We start from the raw sequence: 23986 nt of genomic DNA, 5'->3' as shown, positions 1-23986 counted from the left end.
CGTCGCGGGTCATACCAGGCCCTTAGGTCTGGTATGGGTTATAAAGGGAACCCCCTACGCCGAAAAAACGGCGTGGGGTCCCCCCTAAAATCCATACCAGACCCCGATCCGAGCACGCAGCCCGGCCGGTCAGGAAAGGGGGTGGGAACGAGCAAGCGCCCCCCCACCCCTCCTGAACCGTACCAGACCGCATGCCCTCAACATGGGGGTGGGTGCTTTGGGAGAGGGGGGCCCCCCACCCCAAAACACCTTGTCCCCATGTTGATGAGGACAAGGGCCTCTTCCCGACAACCCTGGCCGTTGGTTGTCGGGGTCTGCGGGCGGGGAGCTTATCGGAATCCGGGAGCCCCCTATAATAAGAGGGCCCCAGATCTCGGCCCCCCACCCTATGTGAATGAGTATGGGGTACATGGTACCCCTACCCATTCACCTAGGGAAACAGTGTCAATAATAAAACACACTACACAGGTTTTTAAAATAATTTACTAAACAGCTCCGGGGGGTCTTTCTCCGGCTTCGGGGGTCTTCCTCCGGCCTCGGGGGTCTTCTTCTGGCTTCAGGGGTCCCTCCGGTTCCTCTTCTCCCGGCATCCAGTTGGTTCTTCTCCGCTCTCTCCGGCCTCTTCTCCCAGTGTTCCAGTTCTTCGGCTGGCTCCACCGCTGTCTTCAGGCCGCTCTTTTGCCAGCGGAGGTCGGGACTTCTGGGCTTCTTGTCTTCTTCCCTCTTCTCTTCTCCAGATGTTGACACGACGCTCTCTCCGGCTGGACTGCTCTGTGAGCGCTCCGTTGTGACATATAGGCAGAGACCCCGCCCCCTTATGATGTCACAGTCCCTGGGCATGCTGGGACTGTGAGGTTTTAGGGGGCGTGGTCACCGGGTGATGTTGACCACGCCCCCTAAAACGTCACAGTCCCAGCATGCCCAGGGATCAAGTATGGTTCCCTGCACGAAAGGGCCGCCAACTCCGACACCCTTCTAGCCGAGGTGATGGCCATCAGGAAGGCTAGCTTGCGTGACAGCAATTCTAATGAAATTTCCTTGATAGGCTCAAATGGTTGTTTCTGTAACACAGACAGCACCAAGTTCAAGTCCCAAGGACACACAGGTGACCTAATGGGGGAAGCAAATGAGTTGCCCCCTGCATTAAGGTTCGGACCAGCGAATGGGAAGCTAAAGGCTTTTGAAGAGTACTGAAGGGCCGAAATCTGATCTCTGATTGTACTCAAAGCCAATCTGATTTCCACAGCTGACTGTAGAAAAGAGAGAATTCTCCTAATCACGTATTTCTGAGGATGCCATTTTCTGGCTTCGCACCAAGCAATATAAGTCTTCCAGACCTTATAATAGATCTTCCTAGTGACAGCTTTTCTAGCATTTACTAGGGTAGACACCACTGGTCCCGAGATGTCACGGTCCTTCAACACCCTGGCTTCAATAGCCATGCCGTCAAATTTAGAGACTGTAAATTGAGGTGGAATATAGAACCATGAGACAGTAGATCGGGGCGGGGTGGAAGCATCCAAGGCCCGTCTATTGTCAATCTCACAATCTCCAGGAACCAGGGCCTTCCGGGCCAGGCTGGTGCCACCAGAATGACTGGAACCCCCTCTCTCCGAATCCTGCGCAACAAATTTGGAAGGAGAGGGACTGTGGGGAAAGCATAAACCAGGGAGTAATGGCTCCATGGAACTACCAAAGCATCTGCTCCGATTGCCAGAGGATCCCTTGTTCGGGACACAAACTCCTGTAGCTTGTTGTTGAACCTGGATGCCAATAGGTCGACTTCTGGCCATCCCCAACGCTGGCAAATTTCCTGGAACACCCCTGGGTGTAGGGACCATTCCCCCGGGCAGATCTGCTGGTGGCTGACATAATCTGCCTTCCAGTTCTCTACTCCCGGGATATGGGCTGCAGATAGAATCGGCACATGTCCCTCTGCCCAGGCTAGTATGTGGTTCACCTCCATCAGAGCTGAATAACTCCAGGCACCGCCTTGGTGGTTTATATAGGCCACTGCAGTGGCATTGACGGACTGAACCCTAATAAGGTAGTCCTGAAGCTCCACCGTCCAGGACTGTAGGGCCAGACGTACTGCCCGTAACTCAAGGACGTTGATGGGCAGGATCTGTTCTGTCCTTGACCATTTCCCCTGAGCTGTGAGCCCCTCTAGGGTCGCTCCCCAGCCTGAGAGACTGGCATCTGTAGTCAGTACTCTCCAAGTTACCGGAAGGAAGGATCTTCCCTTTCGCAGGTTCTGATCCTGCAACCACCAGTTTAGGCTTAAGCGTGCCCGAGAAGATAAGAACATTGTATAATCCAGGGCTTGTCCTCTTCTGTTCCAAGCCAACAAGATGTCTTGTTGTAGAGCCTGGAATGGAACTGGGCATAAGGAACTGCCTCAAAGGAGGACACCATCCTTCCTAGAAGACTCATACAGAGCCGAATGGAGGGCTGTCTGGTGCCCCTTATCTGACGCACCTGATCCTTTAGGGCACAGATCCTTATGATGAACGGTGAAGCAGCAGTATTGACTGTAGGCACAATACCAGATAGGTGCAGCGGCTCAGATTGCCCAGAAGCCTCTGGTCTTTCAGGGGATACAACACTAGGTATACAACTAGGTTCATCAGGAGCTACTGATGACATAGATGTGCTCTTCCCTGTAGTGTTAGTCCCGCTCCTCTTTTTTGAAGACATTTCCAAGCCACAAAAATGGAGTACCGGGGTGTAGTATTAACACACCTCAGAAGGGAGACCCTTTAATAGGGTTCACAAAGTCCCTATGCAACAATCCTGCTAAGCACCTTAACCTGCCAAGCAACACCTGGTGACTCACGTGACCCGGGTAAGGAGAAATGAACCGCTGCAGATGCCTGGTTCAGAGCCTGCTCTGTGTCCCAGAGCTGCCTTCTGGAAGCACCGCGTGCTTGACATACACAGCTTAAATAAGCTGGCTGTGCACCGGGATGTTCTGCACATTCATGTGCACGCATGTGCGCGGTCCCGGCAAACAGGCGCGGCTGTATTCGCATATGACGCGAATCTCTGTGCGCCCAGATTAGGTTATGACGCATGCGCGGCTCCGAGAGCGCACAACACCTAGGGGGAAGCTGCATGCACCATGGTCACCAAAGAAACTGCTGAGCACAGCAGTGCTCTTGCGAATGCATGTGCGCCATGGTGAACAAAGGCAAAATGGTGCACCGTTGTGCGCCATCATACAGGTAAAAAACAGCAAGACACAAGCAAAAAAGGTACACTTTTCAAACACTCACAGCTAGCCCAAAACTCCCCCGTATGGTCACCGCACACAGGTGTCCAGCCTCTAGCTAGCTTGACTGATTGTTACAATCACTTGGACACCCCACAATAAGTAAATAAGGGTGTTTCACTTACCAGTCCAGGCGCAGGACAGTTTAGAAACTAAGAGCCCAATCTTCACCCATCACGTCGGGTTCCTGTTACTTGAGGACCTTCAATGACTCGGTACCCTTTTCATGTTTAGGGTCCACTCCCTTGGGCCTGTACAGCACCCTGCAGGAATGCCTTAGTGCTGTGGTGTGCAGGATTCCACTTTGCAGGGTCCAGCGCCCGGTGATCGTATTACAGGAAAAACCTTGCAGGATCTTGTTTCTTCTTTGCGAGGCTCGGGTACCATTTATCTAAGCATATAGAGCCTGTGACAAATGGATCCCATCGGTCAATCCCTTGATTCATTTAAGAACCGTTTGTGGGACTAGAGACCTGGAGCTCAGATAGCTCAAACAAACTTGCCCATCCACCTTGCAGACACTGGTAATAAACTGTTGTACTTCCTGTATGGGATTATATAGGGGATCATTTCCTGTCTAAGACTTTGTTTACCAGTGTCCATTCACCTAGAGATAGCGTATAATCCAGTAGGTAATGAATATTAGCCTAACTCTGTGTCCCATGATGTACTGAAACAAAAATGATTTAACAGGTAAGTATGATGAAAATCTCCTATTTTTTTAACGTCCTGCAAGTGCATCGCTCCAGTGTAAAAGCACTCGGCCTTTCACACTGGGGCTGCAGGGAAGGCGTTTTTTAGGCGCTTTACAGGTGCTCTTTTTAGCCCTTTAGTACCTGAAAAATGCCTCCAGTGTGAAAGGGGTCTTAGCCTTGGTATAAAACCAGTATAAAACCAGCGGCGCTTTACAGCTAAGGCGGCCCACTGGCAGTGTGAAAGCCGTGTACACACGACCGGACTTTTCATCGGACTGAACTCCGAAGAACTTTTCGACGGAGTTCCAACAGAGTTCCAACGAAACGGACTTGCCTACACACGATCACACCAAAGTCCGATCGTTTCGAACGTGATGACATACGACCGGACTAGAATGAGGAGGTTTATAGCCAGTAGCCAATAGCTGCCCTTGCGTCCTTTTTTGTCCATCGGACTAGCATACAGACGAACAGATTTTTCGATCGGACTCGAGTCCTTCGGAAAGATTTGAAACATGTTCTAGTTATAAAGTCTGACAGATTTTTTGACAGAAAAGGTCCGATAAAGCCCACACATGATCGACAGTTCGGTCGAAAGGTCCGGTCATGTGTACATGGCATAAGGCCTCTTTAACACTGCTGTTTCAATCAGGTCCACCTGTCAGTTTTTTAGGAGGCCCTGATCAGTCCATACATTCCTATGGACAGGTGGGTATCAACAGACTTGTGTCCATTTACACCCGTCTACCTCCAGGTCCGAACAGGTCTGAAAAAAAAAGGGGAGCAGATTGGGGGTAGCCAGGTGTAAACATACAGTGGAATCTGTTTACTCCAGGGCATCCAATGAACAGATCCCTGATCAGCAGGAAATCAGCCCACAGATCGCTGGCTGATCAGAACGGAATCAGCCCCATGTGAAAGGGGCCTTATATTTCTAAACCTTCATTTGCTGATATTTACTGCAAAACCTAGAATAAATGAGGCATGCAAACTAAGATCCAAATGCATAAAATTGTAACATGCAAGAGAGCAAATAGGCCTCTTTTGCAACTTTAATGTTATGCAAGGGTATTAACTGTAATGACAAATTATTTTGATAATAATGCACTGATTACTAATTATTTTGCAGATCACTTCCTGAGATTAAAATTGGATGCCCTGCTGTGTCTCAGCTTTGTCTTAAATCAGTTTTTGGCATGAATTGGAGGTTTGCAATTTAACAGTCACTTGGGGGCACAATGCATCTAGCTTGTCCAGCTCTTATCCTGTTGCTTTAATAAATTACCATAACAGCTATGATCTAATACAGTCCTTTCAAAACTTTCCCCTGGGGGGACCTTTGAAGTAATTTTCAGGTCTTGAGAACCCCTGCATAAAAATTATCATATTCACAACTTATAGCACGTTAGTGTAATCAGTAAGTTCTACATATAATACCAATAAAAACAAAAATCATGAAATATATCTCTTATAAATGTGAAACCTGTGCTTGAATCCTTCATTTTTTAGGTAGAGCTTGTTTATTTCTGTAAACACGTCAACAGCATGGAGGGGGAAGTTTGGGGAGGTCAAAAAGCTGGTGTCATCAGCCTACGACTCTTCCCTATGCCATATCTAGCATATCTGACACTCAAAGCAGAACATTTCCGGTTCTGGACCAGCCTCTGCAGTTACACTGCGGCAGGTTGGCCCGGCTGCGCGAAGCGTCGTAGCTATAAGTTGCTGGGGGGGGGGGGGGTCGCACGCACCTGCGACGATCAGTTTCGACCCAGAACCGATCAATCCCCAGGCCCAGGCCAATGGTATCTGGCCTGGACCTGGTGATCGGTCCTGGCGAATGAAATCCTTCCCCTGCATGTGTAAGTGTAAACAGCAGGGGAAACAATGTCATCTCCCCTCGTGAAACTCTTTTGCGTTCCAGAGAGAGGAGAGAGAACATTTCACAGTAAGTGCACCAACACTACACTGACGCCAATTCACGTAGGTACACTTGCGACCCCCGATCCCCCTCGATCGCCCCCCTCAGTTAACTCCTTCAGCCCCTGTCACTGTGTCACCCAGTGCAGTGTTCATATTTTTTTTTATCACTGTACTGGTGTCATTAGTGACAAAAATCAGTGTTAGGGTACTTAGTGCAGGCCCAGATAGGTTTAGGAACCCCCTAAGCCCCACAATAAAGGTTTAACCCCTTGATCACCTCCTGTCACGGGTGACGCTGGTTAGCTAGTTTTTGTTATAGCGTCAGGGCACCGGCCGTATATTACCTAAATAGAGGTTTAACCCCCTGATCACCCGGCGGGTGATATCAGTTAGGTTTTAGTGTCAGATTTAGTGTCTGCATCGTCCCAGGCAGCGTCAGATTAGTGCCAGTAGTGCTAACACCCACGCACGCACCATAAACCTCCCTTAGTAGTATAGTGTCTGAACGGATCACTATTTGATCTGATCAGATCTATACTAGTGTCCCCAGCAGTTTAGGGTTCCCAAAAATGCAATGTTAGCGGGATCAGCCCAGATACCTGCTAGCACCTGCGTTTAGCACCTCCGCCCAGCCCAGCCCACCCAAGTGCCGTATCAATCACTTACAAAAACACATAACACATAACTGCAGCGTTCGCAGAGTCAGGCCTGATCCCTGCAAACGCTAATGCCGTGTATACACAGGCAGACTTTTCGACAAGAATGGTCTGATGGAACGAATCCGTTGGACAATCTGATCGTGTGTGGGCTTCATTGGACCTCTAGCGGACTTTTTCTGTCGAAAATCAGATGGACTTTAGATTTAGAACATGTTTCAAATCTTTCCGACGCACTCGAGTCCAGTCGAAAAATCCGTTTGTCTGTATGCTAGTCCGACGGACAAAAAAGGACGCAAGGGCAGCTATTGGCTACTGGCTATGAACTTCCTTTTTCTAGTCTGGTCGTACGTCATCACGTTCAAACGATCGGACTTTTGAACGGACTGTAGGACTTTTGAACGGACTTTTGAACGGACTTTAGTCCGTTTGTGTGTGCGCAAGTCTGGTCGTTCGCAAGTCCGTCGTAACTCCATGGAAAGTCCGTCAGAAAGACCGTCGGACGTTTGATGCTGAAAAGTCTGCCCGTGTGTACACGGCATAACAGGTTTTTTTTGTAGCATTTGAAGCAGTTACTGACAGCCAGGAGCTCTTTTTCCTGTGAGTCTCACTACTGTACCAGTAAATTTAGAGACCAAAATGTAAAATCGAAGGTACAGTACAGTAGTGAAGAGGCCTACATGTTTCTGAGCATGACAGATAGTGAAGAGGAAGTCCCTCATCTGCCAGATTCAGGCTCAGAATACGAACCGTTAGACAGCAGCGGCACCCTGAAAGATAGCTCTGACAACGGAGTAGTGGTCCCTGCCAAGGTCAGGCGTACCCAACCCTGTTCTCCTGCTGTCGTTGAGGTGCAAGGAACCGCTGGGCTCTCGTATGGAGCAGAGAGCCAGTACTAGTGCCGCTCATCCTTCTGGTGAAATGGCAAGCACCAGCGGCCTAGTACATCCTGGTCGTACATCCAGCACTGCAGTAACACTTGGTGACGTGGCGAGTCCCATAAGTGCAGTTCAAGCTGGCGAGGTGGCTAGCATGAGTAGTGTCCCGCTGCCACCAAGAAGAAGACAAACACAGGCTCGTCAAGCCTATAGTGCCCTTCCTGCTGCATTTGCCAATCCTAATTGGGAGCCCACCACTTCTGCGGCACCTGTACTTCCCTCATTCACTGGCCAAGCCGGAATTCAGGTGGAAACAGTTGATTTTACGTCACCTGAATTTTTTTCGCTGTTTTTCACAGAAGATCTCTACAGATCTATTGTGGACCAAAGCAATTTGTATGCGGATCAATTCATCGCCGCTAATCCCCAGTTGACCCTTGCCAGAGATTGGAGACCTATTACGGTCTCCAAATTTAAGACCTTCCATGGGCATAACTAAAAAGAGTGAGTTGCGGTTGTAATGGAAATTTGTAAATTCTGTATATAATTGTATTCTATTTTGTATGTAGTGCACACTGCCCTCACTGTGCACACAGCACTAATAATGTTTTCAGTACATGTTTGTTTTCTTTTGAGTCCTGATTAGAATTAGCCTGCCTATGTAACGCAACTTGTTACCATAAACGTACAATTGTAATATTAATGTGATACCTACGTAATCATGTGTATAAAAACCTTCAATTGCGTCATAATAAAGCAGAACAGTTATTTGGAAAGATGCTGAGCATATCTTTTGTGTCTGTTCTCTACTGCAGTAGTTATTATTAATTTGGAACCACTAATCAATATGAGGATAGGAGTTGCCTATCTATAAAATGTCCAGGTCAAGTGGCGAGCCAGCCAGGAGGGGCTTTACAGGAGACCCTGAGAATCCGAAACGAGGAGCTTGAGACGATCCGGAAATTTCTGATAATCAGCCGGCTGAGGTAAGCCTTTTACTTACATTTGAGTTATCAGACTTCCTTGATCGGTAAGGCATTTTCGGGACAAAGGGTGGGATGAATTTGGGGTCAGGCACTACAACTAGTAAAGTCAGAAACAGAGAAATGAGAGTTATTACATTACATTATAACATATTGGTCCACTGACCCAATTCACCACATGCCCGTGTTCTCTGCCTCCATGACCAGGACACGATACGAGCAGATCTTGCGGTTCATGCATTTCAATGATAATGAACTCTGTCATCCTCGGGTGACCCTAGATTTGATCGGCTCTACAAAACTCGGCCCCTCGTAAACCATTTCAACCAACAATTTGCAGCCTTGTTTACTCCCGATCAAGTTGTCTGCGTTGATGAGTCTTTGATTAAGTTTTCTGGCCGCTTGTCTATCAAACAGTATTTTTCCAGCAAGCGTGCCAGATGTGGGGTCAAGATGTATAAGCTCTGTGACAGGGCAACAGGCTATACATATAGTTTTATGGTTTAGGAGGGAAAAGATAGTCACATAGAGCCGGAGAACTGCCTAGAGTACATAGGGAGCGCTGGTAAGATTGTGTGGGACTTGGTTTCACCCTTATTCGGAAAGGGGTACCACTTGTACGTGGACAATTATTACATGAGAGTGACATTTTTCAGTCACCTTTTTGATTATGGAATTGGCGCATGTGGCATCATACGATCTAATCGCCGGGGCTCCCCCCAAAAGCTTGTAAAATCCCGACATAGATAGGGGGAGAGAGCCTGCTTGAAGTGTAATCATTTGTTAGCAGTGAAGTGGAGGGATTCACGGAAAGTTTTCGTTCTGTTCTCCCTTCACGCAGATACGTCAGTCCAAATTTCTACGCCGACTGGTGTTGTGGAGAAACCCCTCTGTGTCCACGAATACAACCTTAATATGGGAGGGGTGAACCTCAACGACCAGTTGTTGGCGCCGTATCTAATTGCCCGTAAGACCAGATGCTGGTATAAAAAAAGTGTCTATATACTTATTTCAATTGGCTCTGCTTTTGTGCTATACAAAACTTCAGGACGGACTGGACCCTTCCACAAATTCCAGGAAGAGATCGTCACAGCCCTTCTGTTTCCTGACGGTGATATGGCCCACCTTCCTAATGCAAATGCAGTGAGTTGGCTGCATGAGAGGCATTTTCCGTATGTCCTCCCTGGTACCCCTACCCAAAGAACACCTCAAAGAAGATGTCGCGTCTGCAGAAAACGCGGATTTAGGCATGACACCTGCTTTTATTGTCCTGACTAACCAGGTCTCTGCATCGGTGACTTTTTCAAGCTCTACCACACACTAGTGGAGCATTAGTGTAGGGTACAGCACTACATAGTTCTAGGGCACACTAACACAGGGTCTCGAAAGATGTGATGGCCATCACATTTTGAGAGACCCTAATCTGCAACGTTCAGCTTACAGTTTTTATAAAAGTGAAAAAAGTGGAAAAAAAACCCCACAAAAACAATGTGAAATAAAAAAGCCAAAAATAGCTGTGGTTTTATTTTTCTTCTCTCTTTCTATTGTTCTCTCTCTTATGTTTGCTCTCTACTGTCCGCTCTATTGTTCGCTCACTATTGTTCTATATCTATTGTTCTCTCTCTCTTTTATTTTTACTATGTTTTATTGTATTTGCTTTGCAGGTATGGTATGTCTTACTGTTAAACTGTAATGTTACTTTGTTTTATTGTTAACCATCATTTGTTTTGCAGGTACGCCATTCAGCTGCAGTACGGGTTTATTTATTCTGACAGCAACAGTGTTTGCTCCCACGATATGTAAAGTCGTGACACCAGCGCTGTCAGAGGTGATTTCACCACCACAGTTAAAAAAAAGAGCATGGGGCAGGGGTGGAGGAGCGATTTGCTCTTAACATTAGGGGCGGATTGCCTCCATGCTTTGGCATATATTTTAGGCACAGATTGCGTTAAAAAATGTTTTATTTTTACTATGTTTTATTGTATTTGCTTTGCAGGTATGGTAAGTCTTATTGTTATACTGTAATGTTACTTTGTTTTATTGTTAACCATCATTTGTTTAGCAGGTACGCCATTCTGCTGCAGCACAGATTTATTTATCTTGACAGCAACAGCGTTTGCTCCCACGATACGTAAAGCCGTGACTCCAGCACTGTCGGGGGTGATTTTACCACCACAGTTAAAAAAAAAAAGAGCATATATGCCGAAGCATGCTTCAGCATATATTTTTTAGGCACAGATTGCGTTAAAAAATGTTTTATTTTTACTATATTTTATTGCATTTGCTTTGCAGGTATGGTATGTCTAAACAGTAACATTATACTGTAATGTTACTTTGTTTTATTGTTAACCATCATTTGCTTAGCAGGTACACCATTCAGCTGCAGCACTAATTTATTTATCTTGACAGCAACAGCGTTTGCTCCCACGATACGTAAATCAGCTACTCCAGCGCTGTAGGAGGTGAATTCACCACCACAGTTAAAAAAAAATGGTGCATGTATGCCCATCATTAGAAGTGGCTGAATGAAGGGCGGTATTCTAATGGTGGGTGTGACAGACCTAGCCGGGAGAGAGACTTTTGGAAGGGACTGAATGCTAGCCTCTTGCCGATCGATCGTGGGCCCTGGCATTTGGGGGAACGGTGCTCTTTGTGAGCTGTATGCCTGGGGACATTTGAGGTGGTATTACTGTGGATTTGGGTCCTGGTCCCCCAGGACACACAGACTCTGGGGACCCTGGATTTGCCATATTATGAATAGTGGCTGATTCATAATGCTTGGATAAATACTGTTAGGAGATGCTTATGTAAATTCCAGTCACCTGTCTGTCTGTTGCCTGCTAGAATGTGTATTGTAAATAAGTCTCTAGTATGGGATCTAAGAGTCATTAGATCCCCATTGTTGTTTGTGTTAATTAACTCTGCTATTGTGATAATGTTGATTGGGTTTTCTGAGCTACAAGACGGCCAGTCTGGCCTAAAGGTCATGTCTGAATCATCTAGGCTGTCTAAAGGGATTAGTTAATTAACCCATGTTAATTAGGTTTCTGGTCACAGGTGTAGGTTCAGAGTAATATGAGCCGGAGGTACGCATCTCCTCTTTTATTGTATAAAAGAGCCCGTATTTTTCAATAAAAGAGATTCCTGGTTGAACTTACATACAGCCTGCCTGGTGTTTGTTCTGAGCGACACAACTAGATTAGAACGGCACATAGCTGTAGTTCTAGTCCCGGAGCATCGGATAAATGAACCATCAGATGTTGCGATCTGCAGTCTGATTCTATAGCCGCAGAGGAGTGTCGGAAGAGTGGAACTGAGCGAGCAGGGGCTCGTTACAGTGGGCATACACAGGCTGCATTAAAAAAGAACATATAATACAATATATGCCCAACAAGGACCAGCAACGTACTGGTATGTTGCTGGACTATGAGTGGTTATACCAGAATGATGCCTGGAGGTTTAGGTATCATCTTGGTATCATTCTTTTTAACCAGTGGTCGGCTTTCATGTAAAAGAAATCCTAGCGGCTAAGCCTCTAGACTGCTTTTACAAGCAGTAGGAGAGAACTTACCCCCACTGTCTTCCATGCTTTTCTCAGGCTCTCCTGTCCCAACAGGAACCTGAGAATGGAGCCGGTAGGTCCGCCAGCTGACCATAGAGCTGACCATGATCAGAGACCAGAACGGCTCCAATCATCTCTACGGCCTAAGAAACCGGAAGCTACAAGCATTTCATGACTTAGGTTTTGCAGATATAAACAGCGCCATTGGGAAATTGGGAAAGCTTTTTTCACACTGATCTTGGTGTGGTCAGATGCTCTGAGGCCAGAGGAGAGATCTAGGGTCTAATAGACCCCAATTTTTTTTAAAAAGAGTACCTGTCACTAACTATTGCTATCATAGGTGATATTTACATTCCCTGAGATAACAATAAAAATGATTTTTAAAAAAATGAAAAAAATAAAATAAAAAAGCAAAATAAATAATTAAAAAAAATAAAAGCACCCCTGTCCCCCCGTGCTTACAAGCAAAGGCGAATGCAAGCGTCAGTCTGGTGTCATGTGTAAACAGCAATTGCACCATGCATGTGAGGTATCACCACGAAGGTTAGATTGGGGGCAGTAATTTTAGCAATAGACCTCCTCTGTAAATCTAAAGTGGTAACCTGTAAAGGCTTTTAAAGGTTTTAAAAATGTATGTAGTTTGTCGCTGCTGCACATCTGTGCGCAATTTTAAAGCATGTCATGTTTGGTATCCATGTACTCGGCATAAGGCATCTTTTTTATCTCATCAAACATTTGGACAATATAATGTGTTTTAGTGCATTAAAATTTTAAAAAGCGTGTTTTTTCCCAAAAAATTGCGTTTGAAAAATCGCTGTGCAAATACTGTGTGAAAAAAAAAAAATTGTAACACCCACCATTTTAATCTGTAGGGCCTTTGCTTTAAAAAAATCTATAATGATTGGGGGTTCAAAGTAATTTTCTTGCAAAAAGAATGTAACCAAAAAGTGTCAGAAAGGGCTTTGTCTTCAAGTGGTTAGAAGGTTAGAAGAGTGGGTGATGTTTGACATAAGCTTCTAAATGTTGTGCATAAAATGCCAGGACAGTTCAACCCCCCCCCCCCCAAATGTCCCCTTTTTGGAAAGTAGACACCCCAAGCTATTTGCTGATAGGCATGTTGAGTCCATGGAATATTTTATATTTTGCCACAAGTTGCGGGAAAATTACAATTTATTTTTTTTGCACAGAGTCGTCACTAAATGATATATTGCTCAAACATGCCATGGGAATATGTGAACTTACACCCCAATATACATTCTGCTGCTTCTCCTGAGTACGGGGATACCACATGTGTGAGACTTTTTGGGAGCCTAGCCGTGTACAGGACCCCGAAAACCAAGAACTGCCTTCAGGCTTTCTAAGGGTGTAAAATGGTGATTTCACTTCCTTGCTACCTATCACAGTTTCGGAGGCCATGAAATGTCAAGATGGCATAAAAAACCCCAAATGACCCCATTTTGGAAAGAAGACACTTCAAGCTATTTGCTGAGAGGCATGTTGAGTCTATGGAATATTTTATATTTTGCAACAAGTTTCAGGAAAATTATTATTTTTTTTTTTTTAAAGAAAGTTGTCAATAAATTATATATTGCTCAAACATGCCATGGGCATATGTGAAATTACAACCCAAAATACATTCTGTTGCTTCTCCTGAGTACGGGGATACCACATGTGTGAAACTTTTTGGGAGCCTAACCGCATACAGAAATCCGAAAACCAATCACTGCCTTCAGGCTTTCTAAGGCCGTAAATTTTTGATTTCACTCCTCACTGCCTATCACAGTTTCAGAGGCCATGAAATGCCCTGATAGCACAACCCCCCCCCCCCAAATGACCCTATTTTGGAAAGTAGACACCCCAAGCTATTTGCTGAGAGGCATGTTAAGTATTTTGCAGATCTCACTTTTTGTCACAAAGTTTTGAAAATTGAAAAAAGAAAAAAAAATTATTTTCTTTCTTCATTTTCAAAAACAAATGAAAGCTGCAAAATACTCACATGCCTCTTAGCAAATACCTTGGGGTATCTAGTTTCCAAAATGGGGTCATTTGGGGGGTTTTGCGCTATCTTGACATTTCATGGTATGTTTGAGAAATATATAATTTTGTGACAACTTTGTGCAAAAAAAAAAAAAAAAGTTTGTAATTTTCCCGCAACTTGTGGCAAAATATCAAATATTCCATGGACTCAACATGCCTCTCAGTAAATATCTTGGGGTGTCTACTTTCCAAAATGGGGTCATTTGGGGGGGGGGTTGTGCTATCTTGGCATTTTATGGCCTTCGAAACTGTGATAGGTATTGAGGAGTAAAATCACCATTTTACGCCCTTAGAAAGCCTGAAGGCGGTGATTGGTTTTTGAGGTCCTGTACACGGCTAGGCTCCCAAAAAGTCTCACACATGTGGTATATCCCCATACTCAGGAAAAACAGCAGAATGTATTTTGGGGTGTAATTCCACATATAACCATGGTATGTTTGAGCAATATATAATTTAGTGACAACTTTGTGCAAAAAAAAAAACAAAAAAAGTTTGTAATTTTCCCGCAACTTGTGGCAAAATATCAAATATTCCATGGACTCAACATGCCTCTCAGTAAATATCTTGGGGTGTCTACTTTCCAAAATGGGGTCATTTGGGGGGGGGGTTGTGCTATCTTGGCATTTTATGGCCTTTGAAACTGTGATAGGTAGTGAGGAGTGAAATCAAAAATGTACGCCCTTAGAAAGCCTGAAGGCGGTGATTGGTTTTCGGGGTCCTGTACACGGCTAAACTCCCAAAAAGTCTCACACATGTGGTATCCTCATACTCAGGAGAAGCAGCAGAATGTATTTTGGGGTGTAATTCCACATATGCCCATGGCATGTTTGAGCAATATATCATTTAGTGACAACTTTGTGTAATTTTTTTTATTATTTATTTTTGTCATTTTTTAATCACTTGTGACAAAAATTCAATGGGCTCAACAAGCCTCTCCGCAATTTCCTTGGAGTGGCTACTTTCCAAAATGGGGTCTTTTTTGGGGGGGGGGGGGGGGGGTTGTACTGCCCTGGCATTTTAGCAACTCAAGAAATGAGATAGGCAGTCATAAACTAAAAGCTGCGTAAATTCCAGAAAATGTACCATAGTTTGTAGACACTATAACTTTTGCGCAAACCAATAATTATACACTTATTGACATTTTCTTTACCAAAGACATGTGGCTGAATAAATTTTAGCCTAAATGTATGACTAAAATTGAGTTTATTGTATTTTTCTTATAGCAAAAAGTATAAAATAATATTTTTCCCAAAATTTTCAGTCTTTTTCTGTTTATATCGCAAGAAATAAAAATCGCAGAGGCAATCAAATACCGTCAAAAGAAAGCTCTATTTGTGGGGAAAAAGGACGCAATTTTCGTTTGGGTACAACATTGCATGACCGCGCAATTACCAGTTAACCACTTGAGCCCCGGACCATTATGCTGCCTAAGGACCAGAGGTCTTTTTCCAATTTGGCACTGCGTCGCTTTAACTGCTAATTGCGCGGTTATGCAATGCTGTACCCAAACGAAATTTGCGTCCTTTTCTTCCCACAAATAGAGCTTTCTTTTGATGGTATTTGATCACTTCTGCAGTTTTTATTTTTTGCGCTATAAACGGAAAAAGACCGAAAATTTTGAAAAAAAATGATATTTTCTACTTTTTGTTATAAAAAAAATCCAATAAACTCAATTTTAGTCATACATTTAGGCCAAAATGTATTCGGCCACATGTCTTTGGTAAAAAAAATGTCAATAAGCGTATATTTATTGGTTTGCGCAAAAGTTATAGCGTCTACAAACTAGGGTACATTTTCTGGAATTTACACAGCTTTTAGTTTATGACTGCCTATGTCATTTCTTGAGGTGCTAAAATGGCAGGGCAGTACAAAACCCCCCCAAATGACCCCATTTTGGAAAGTAGACACCCCAAGGAAATTGCTGATAGGCATGTTGAACCCATTGAATATTTATTTTTTTTGTCCCAAGTGATTGAATAATGACAAAAAAAAAAAAAAAAAAAAATATTTACAAAAAGTTGTCACTAAATGATATATTGCTCACACAGGCCATGGGCCTATGTGGAATTGCACCCCAAAATATATTCAGCTACTTCTCCTGAGTACGGGGATACCACATGTGTGGGACTTTTTGGGAGCCTAGCCGCGTATGGGACCCCGAAAACCAATCACCGCCTTCAGGATTTCTAAGGGTGTAACTTTTTGATTTCACTCTTCACTGCCTATCACAGTTTCGGAGGCCATGGAATGCCCAGGTGGCACAACCCCCCCCCAAATGACCCCATTTTGGAAAGTAGACACCCCAAGCTATTTGCTGAGAGGCATATTGAGTCCATGGAATATTTTATATTTTGACACAAGTTGCGGGAAAGTGACACTTTTTTTTTTTTTTTTTTTTTTTTTTGCACAAAGTTGTCACTAAATGATATATTGCTCACACAGGCCATGGGCCTATGTGGAATTGCACCCCAAAATACATTTAGCTGCTTCTCCTGAGTATGGGGATACCACATGTGTGGGACTTTTTGGGAGCCTAGCCGCGTACGGGGCCCCGAAAACCAATCACCGCCTTCAGCGTTTTTAAGGGCGTGAATTTTTGATTTTACTCTTCACTGCCTAACACCGTTTCGGAGGCCATGGAATGCCCAGGTGGCACAAACCCCCCCCAAATGACCCCATTTTGGAAAGTAGACACCCCAAGCTATTTGCTGAGAGGCATGGTGAGTATTTTGAAGCTCTCATTTGTTTTTGAAAATGAAGAAAGACAAGAAAAAACTTTTTTTTTTTTTCTTTTTTCAAATTTCAAAACTTTGTGACAAAAAGTGAGGTCTGCAAAATACTCACTATACCTCTCAGCAAATAGCTTGGGGTGTCTACTTTCCAAAATGGGGTCATTTGGGGGGGTTTTGTGCCACCTGGGCATTCCATGGCCTCCGAAACTGTGATAGGCAGTGAAGAGTGAAATCAAAAATTCACGCCCCTTAGAAAGCCTGAAGGCGGTGCTTGGTTTTCGGGGTCCCGTACACGGCTAGGCTCCCAAAAAGTCTCACACATGTGGTATCCCCGTACTCAGGAGAAGCAGCAGAATGTATTTTGGGGTGTAATTTCACATATTCCCATGGCATGTTTGAGCAATATATCATTTAGTGACAACTTTGTGCAAAAAAAAAAAAAAAAAAAAAAAAATTTGTCTCTTTCCCGCAACTTGTGTCGCAATATAAAATATTCCATGGACTCGACATGCCTCTCAGCAAATAGCTTGGGGTGTCTACTTTCCAAAATGGGGTCATTTGGGGGGTTTTGAACTGTCCTGGCATTTTATGCACAACATTTAGAAGCTTATGTCACACATCACCCACTCTTCTAACCACTTGAAGACAAAGCCCTTTCTGACACTTATTTTTTACATGAAAAAGTTTTTTTTTTTTTTGCAAGAAAATTACTTTGAACCCCCAAACATTATATATTTTTTTAAAGCAAATGCCCTACAGATTAAAATGGTGGGTGTTTCATTTTTTTTTTTCACACAGTATTTGCGCAGCGATTTTTCAAACGCATTTTTTGGGGAAAAAACACACTTTTTTAAATTTTAATGCACTAAAACACACTATATTGCCCAAATGTTTGATGAAATAAAAAAGATGATCTTAGACCGAGTACATGGATACCAAACATGACATGCTTTACAATTGCGCACAAACGTGCAGTGGCAACAAAATAAATACATTTTTAAAAGCCTTTAAAAGCCTTTACAGGTTACCACTTTAGATCTACAGAGGAGGTCTACTGCAAAAATTACTGCCCTCGATCTGACCTTCGCGGCGATACCTCACATGCATGGTGCAATTGCTGTTTACGTTTGACGACAGACCGCCGCTTGCGTTCGCCTTAGCGCAAGAGCAGGGGGCGACAGGGGTGCTTTTTTTTTTTTTTTTTTTTTTCTTTATTATTTTTTTGCTTTTTTATCTTATTTTTAAACTGTTCCTTTCATTTTTTTTTTTTTTAAATCATTTTTATTGTTATCTCGGGGAATGTAAATATCCCCTATGATAGCAATAGGTAGTGACAGGTACTCTTTTTTGAAAAAATTGGGGTCTATTAGACCCTAGATCTCTCCTCTGCCCTCAAAGCATCTGACCACACCAAGATCGGTGTGATAAAATGCTTCCCCAATTTCCCAATGGCGCTATTTACATCCGGCGAAATCTAAGTCATAAAATGCTCGTAGCTTCCGGTTTCTTAGGCCATAGAGATGTTTGGAGCCACTCTTGTCTCTGATCAGCTCTATGGTCAGCTGGCTGAATCACCGGCTGCATTCTCAGGTTCCCTGTTGAGACAGGAGAGCCAGAGAAAAACACGGAAGACGGTGGGGGGGGGGGGCATTCCCTCCCACGGCTTGTAAAGGCAGTCTAGAGGCTAATTAGCCGCTAGGATTGCTTTTACATGAAAGCCGACCGCTGGCTGAAAAGAATGATACCAAGATGATACCTAAACCTGCAGGCATCATTCTGGTATAACCACTCAAAGTTGTGAATGGCGTACCTGAAGACAAAAAAATGGTTAACAATAAAGCACAGTAAACAATAAAGTATAAATAATTACATACCTGAAAAACAAACATGATAAAACATAATAACAATAACAATAACAATAAAACACTGCAGAATAGAATACAGTAAAAAAAGAGCAGAACAATAGAGAGAGAGAATAGAGAGAGAGAACAATAAAACGACAACTATTTTTTTTTATTTTATATATATATTTTTTTTTTTTACACTTTTTTTGTAACTAACTTTTATAACTGTAACCGGTTCCAGGTTCGGGTCTCTCAAAATGCGATGGCATCTTGGGAGACCCTGTGAAAGTGTGCCTAGTCTGTGCAATGCTGTACCCTACGCTAATACTCAACTAGTGTATGGTAGCGTTCAAAACATTCACCAATGTAAAGACCAGGATTGTCAGGACAGGAGGGACAATAATAGCGGGTGTCACGCCTATATCCGCGTTTGCTGCAGACACAACATCTTTTTGGGGGGGGTTCGTTGGGTAGGGGTACTCGGGAGCACATAAAAATGCCTCTCATGCAGCCGACTGCATTTCGTTGGGGGATGTGAATGGGGGAAGTACGGGCGCTGCAGAAGTGGTGGGTTCCCAATTAGGATTGGCGAATGCAGCAGGAAGGGCACTATGGGCACGACGGCCTGTGTTTGTCTTTTTGGTGGCAGCGGGACACTACTTGTGCTTGTCACCTCACCAGCTTGAACTGCACTTATGGGACTCGCCACGTCACCAAGTGTTACTGCAGTGCTGGTTTGACTACGACCGGGGTGTACTAGGCCGCTGGTGCTTGCCAGTTCAATAAAAAGCTTCCAAAAAAACTGTTAGCGATCGCAGGGATCAGGCCTGACTCTGCGAACGCTGCAGTTATGCGTTTAGTGTTTTGTAAGTGACAGTGATCGATCGATACTGCACTTGGGTGGGCTGGACTGGGCCGGGCGGAGGGGCAAAACGCAGGTGCTAGCAGGTATCTGGGTTGATCCCGCTAACACTGCGTTTTTGGGAACCCTAAACTGCTGGGGACGCTAGTATAGATCTGATCTGATCGGATCAGATATTGATCCGTTCAGATACTATACCACTAAAGGAGGCGTATGCTGCGTGCGTGGGTGTTAGCGGTACTGGCGCTAACCTGACGCTGCCTGGGGCCGGTGCTTGCTAGTTCACCAAAATGCTACCAAAAAAACTGTTAGCGATCGCAGGGATCAGGCCTGACTCTGCGAACGCTGCAGTTATGCGTTTAGTGCCTTGTAAGTGTCAGTGATCGATCGATACTGCACTTGGGTGGGCTGGGCTGGGCCGGGCGGAGGGGCACAACGCAGGTGCTAGCAGGTATCTGGGCTGATCCCGCTAACACTGCGTTTTTGGGAACCCTAAACTGCTGGGGACGCTAGTATAGATCTGATCGGATCAGATATTGATCCGATCAGATACTATACCACTAAGGGAGGTGTACGGTGCGTGCGTGGGTGTTAGCGGTACTGGCGCTAACCTGACGCTGCCTGGTGCTTGCCAGTTCACCAAAATGCTACCAAAAAAACTGTTAGCGATCGCAGGGATCAGGCCTGACTCTGCGAACGCTGCAGTTATGCGTTTAGTGTTTTGTAAGTGACAGTGATCGATCGATACTGCACTTGGGTGGGCTGGGCGGAGGGGCAAAACGCAGGTGCTAGCGGGTATCTGGGCTGATCCCGCTAACACTGTGTTTTTGGGAACCCTAAACTGCTGGGGACGCTAGTATAGATCTGATCAGATCAGATATTGATCCGATCAGATACTATACCACTAAGGGAGGCGCATGCTGCGTGCGTGGGTGTTAGCGGTACTGGCGCTAATCTGACGCTGCCTGGGGCGACGCATATCACCGCCGGGCGATCAGGGGGCTAAACCTTTATTAGGTAATAAACGGCGGGTGCCCTGACACTATAAAAAATAAACGAACTAACCTGCGTCACCCGTAACGGTTATACGGTGATCAGTGGTGAAAGGGTTAACTAGGGGGCAATCAAGGGGTTAAAACATTTATTAGGTAGTATATGGGGGTCCCTGTCACTATAAAACGCTGACGGCGAACCTAAATATTTACCTCACTAACTAGCGTCACCAGCGACACTAATACAGCGATCAGAAAAATGATCGCTTAGCAACACTGGTGACAGGGGGTGATCAAGGGGTTAAAACTTTATTAGGGGGGGTTAGGGGGGTACCCTAGACCTAAAGGGGGGTAATACTCACTGTTCCAACACTGTAACTGTCACAAACTGACACTATGCAGTAATCAGAAAAAAAAAAAAAAAAAAAAAAAAAAAACCTGCTGGTGTCAGTTTGTGACAGGGGGGGGGGGGGTGATTGGGGGGGGATCGGGGGGCGATCGGGGGGGGGATCGGGGTGTTTTGTATGCCTGGCATGTTCTACTGTGTGTGTAGTGTGTTGTGCACTTACATTGATGTCTTCTCCCCTCGGCGCTGGAACGGAAAATACCGAGCCGAGGAGAGATGACATCATTTCCTTTGCTGCTGTTTAGCATACAGCAGCAAAGGAGTGTTCCCATTGGCCGGCGGCGATCGCGAGGGGGGGGCCACGAACGGATGGCCTCCCCCTCATCTCGGATCGCCGGGGAACAGAACGGGACCGCTTCGGGCACCGGGGGGGGGTCCGATCGGACCCCCCACCCGCGAGAGGCAAATCACGTACATGTACGTGATTTTGCCTGCCCGTGCCGCCTTGCCGACGTAAATCGGCGTTAGGCGGTCCTTAAGTGGTTAAAGCAGCGCAGTGCCAAATTGTAAAAAGTGCTCTGGTCACTGAGCAGCCTAATCTTCCGCGGCTGAAGTGGTTAATACACTCCCCCACCCCCATGCAACAAAGTTATTTTAACTACCATATTTATCGGCGTATATAACACGCGCCGGCGTATAACACGCACCCCAAGTTTAGGAGGGAATTTTAAGGAAAAAAACTTTTAGGAGGGAAGTTTAAGGGAAAAAACTTACATTTAAATGCCCATCATTGCAGCATTCTCAGTGTCGTTGAAGCCTTCTCAGTGCAGCCTTGTCAGTGCAGCCTTGCCCCAGTGCAGCCATGTCAGTGCAGCCATGTCAGTGCAGCCTTGTCAATGCAGCCTTGCCCCAGTGCAGCCATGTCAGTGCAGCCACGTCAGTGCAGCCTTCCTCAGTGTCCATTGCAGCCTTGTCCCAGTGCGTTCCGAAAGAACACTGGATGCAGGACAGGTCAGTAGCTCAATTGCATACTGTGAAAGCTCTGGCCAGTGACCCATCCTCAAGACCCAGTAACCCAGAGGATTTTCGGTGGGAAAGGTGTCCAAGTCAGATCTTGCCCCTAGGTATTCCTGCACCATGTAAAACAGACGCTGGTGATGGTTGCTGGAACCGATCATACCTTGGGGCTGCGGACTAAAAAACTGTCTGAACGCATCGGTCAGACAGCCAACTTCTCCACCACTCCTTCTTTGACCAACCGAAGCCTCAGCAACACGTTATCCAAAAACAGGAGTTTGTAACCTCCCAGTCACTGGGAACGCGTTGCACAGACCTTTCTGCAAGGCCTCCCAAAGATGCTTCATCCTCTGCTCCCTCTGCGACGGCAAGATAAGGTCCGCAACCTTACCCTTGTAATGTGGATCAAGGAGGGTTGCCAGCCAGTAATGATCCCTCTCCTTGATACCACGAATACGAGGATCCTTTCGCAGGCTTTGCAGGATCAGGGAGGCCATGCAACGTAGGTTTGCTGAGGCATTCGGTCCAAAATCCTCTGGGTCACTAAGGACGACATGATCCGCAGCCACCTCCTCCCAGCCACCTACAAGTCCATGGATTTCTTGGGACTGTAAATGATCCCTTAAAGACTGCTGCTGATGCTGAGTGCCGGGCTCCACCTCCATGCTGACACAATACTCCTCCTCCTCCTCCTCTTCCTGTGTGATCAACGGGCATGCAGGTAAACTGTCTGGATAAAGGGGGCCTTGAGAGCTAAGGAAGTCCCCCTCTTCCTGCCTCTGTTCTGCCTCAAGTGCCCTGTCCAGTATGCCCTGTCCAGTATTCCACGCAGCATGTGCTCCAACAGCTGGACAAGGGGGACAGTGTCACTGATGCATGCACTGTCACTGCTCACCATCCTCGTGGCCTCCTCAAATGGTGACAGGACAGTGCATGCATCCCTGATCATGGCCCACTGGCGTGGGGAAAGAAAACCAAGCTCCCCTGACCCTGTCCTGGTGCCATAGTCGCACAGGTACTCATTGATGGCCCTCTGCTGCGTGTGCAGCCACTGCAGCATGGCCAACGTTGAGTTCCACCTGGTGGGCATGTCACAGATTAGGCGGTTCTTGGGCAGGTTAAATTCCTTTTGGAGGTCAGCCAGCTGAGCACTGGCATTATATGACCGGCAGAAATGCACACAGACTTTCCTGGCCTGCCTCAGGACATCCTGTAAGCCCAGGTACCTGCCCAAGAACCGCTGCACCACCAAGTTAAGCACGTGAGCCAAACAGGACACATGGGTCAGTTGTCCCTGTCAGAGGGCGGAGAGGAGGTTGGTGCCATTGTCGCAAACCACCATTCCTGGCTTAAGCTGGCGTGGCGTCAACCACCTCTGAACCAGCCCCTGCAGAGCTGAAAGAATCTCTCCCCCAGTGTGGCTCCTGTCCCCCAAGCACACCAGCTCAAGCACCGCATGGCATCTTTTGGCCTGCGTACTTGCGTAGCCCCTTGAACGCCTTCGGAGCACCACTGGTTCCGAGGACAAAGCACAGGAAGAGGCCATGGAGAAAGAAGAAGAGGAGGGGGTGGAGGAGAGAGGTGTGTCAGAATCACCAGTAGTAGCATTTCGGAGGTGTGGTGACGGAACAACCTCCAACACTACTGCACCTTGCCCTGCATCCTTCCCAGCTGCCAGCAGAGTCACCCAATGCGCCGTGAAACTTAGGTAACGTCCCTGTCCATGCCTGCTGGACCATGAGTCAGCGGTAATATGCACCTTACCGCTGACCGCCCTGTCCAGCGAGGCCAAGACATTGCCTTCCGCATGCCGGTAAGTAGCTGGAATCGCCTTCCGTGAGAAAAAGTGACGTTTGGGAACCTGCCACTGATGAACCACACATTCCACAAACTCACGGAAGGGTGCAGAGTCTACCAACTGAAAAGATAGCAGTTGAAGTGCTAGCAATTTTGCCAAGCTAGCATTCAACTGGCTGGGCATGTGGATGGCTGGGAGAGAACTTCTTTCTGCAGTTCAGCAGCTGGGGCAGGGAAATTTGCCTGGTACAATCTGACGTCGGTGTACCGATAGCAAATTGCCCGCAAGTACTTGGCTGTGACACACCTAATTCTACACCTTCATTCCTCTCAGTGCAGGTCTCAGAGAGGACTGAAGGTATAGTGGGGTTGGAGATCCCAGCTAATGAGGAGC

At 45.9% G+C, this 23986-nt stretch overlaps 1 protein-coding gene across 4 annotated transcripts in view; it reads right to left on the bottom strand.

The window, feature by feature from the left end:
- The window catches only part of TSPAN4 (tetraspanin 4), a 2224117-nt gene that overhangs the window by 1474181 nt on the left and 725950 nt on the right, over positions 1-23986 (bottom strand). The gene's annotated exons all lie outside the window — the stretch shown is intronic.

Source organism: Aquarana catesbeiana, linkage group LG11 (genome assembly GCF_042186555.1).
Source record: "Aquarana catesbeiana isolate 2022-GZ linkage group LG11, ASM4218655v1, whole genome shotgun sequence".
Lineage (NCBI taxonomy): Eukaryota > Metazoa > Chordata > Amphibia > Anura > Ranidae > Aquarana > Aquarana catesbeiana.
The sequence above is the reverse complement of the archived record's forward strand: the minus strand, read 5'-3'. Positions and strand labels throughout refer to the sequence as shown.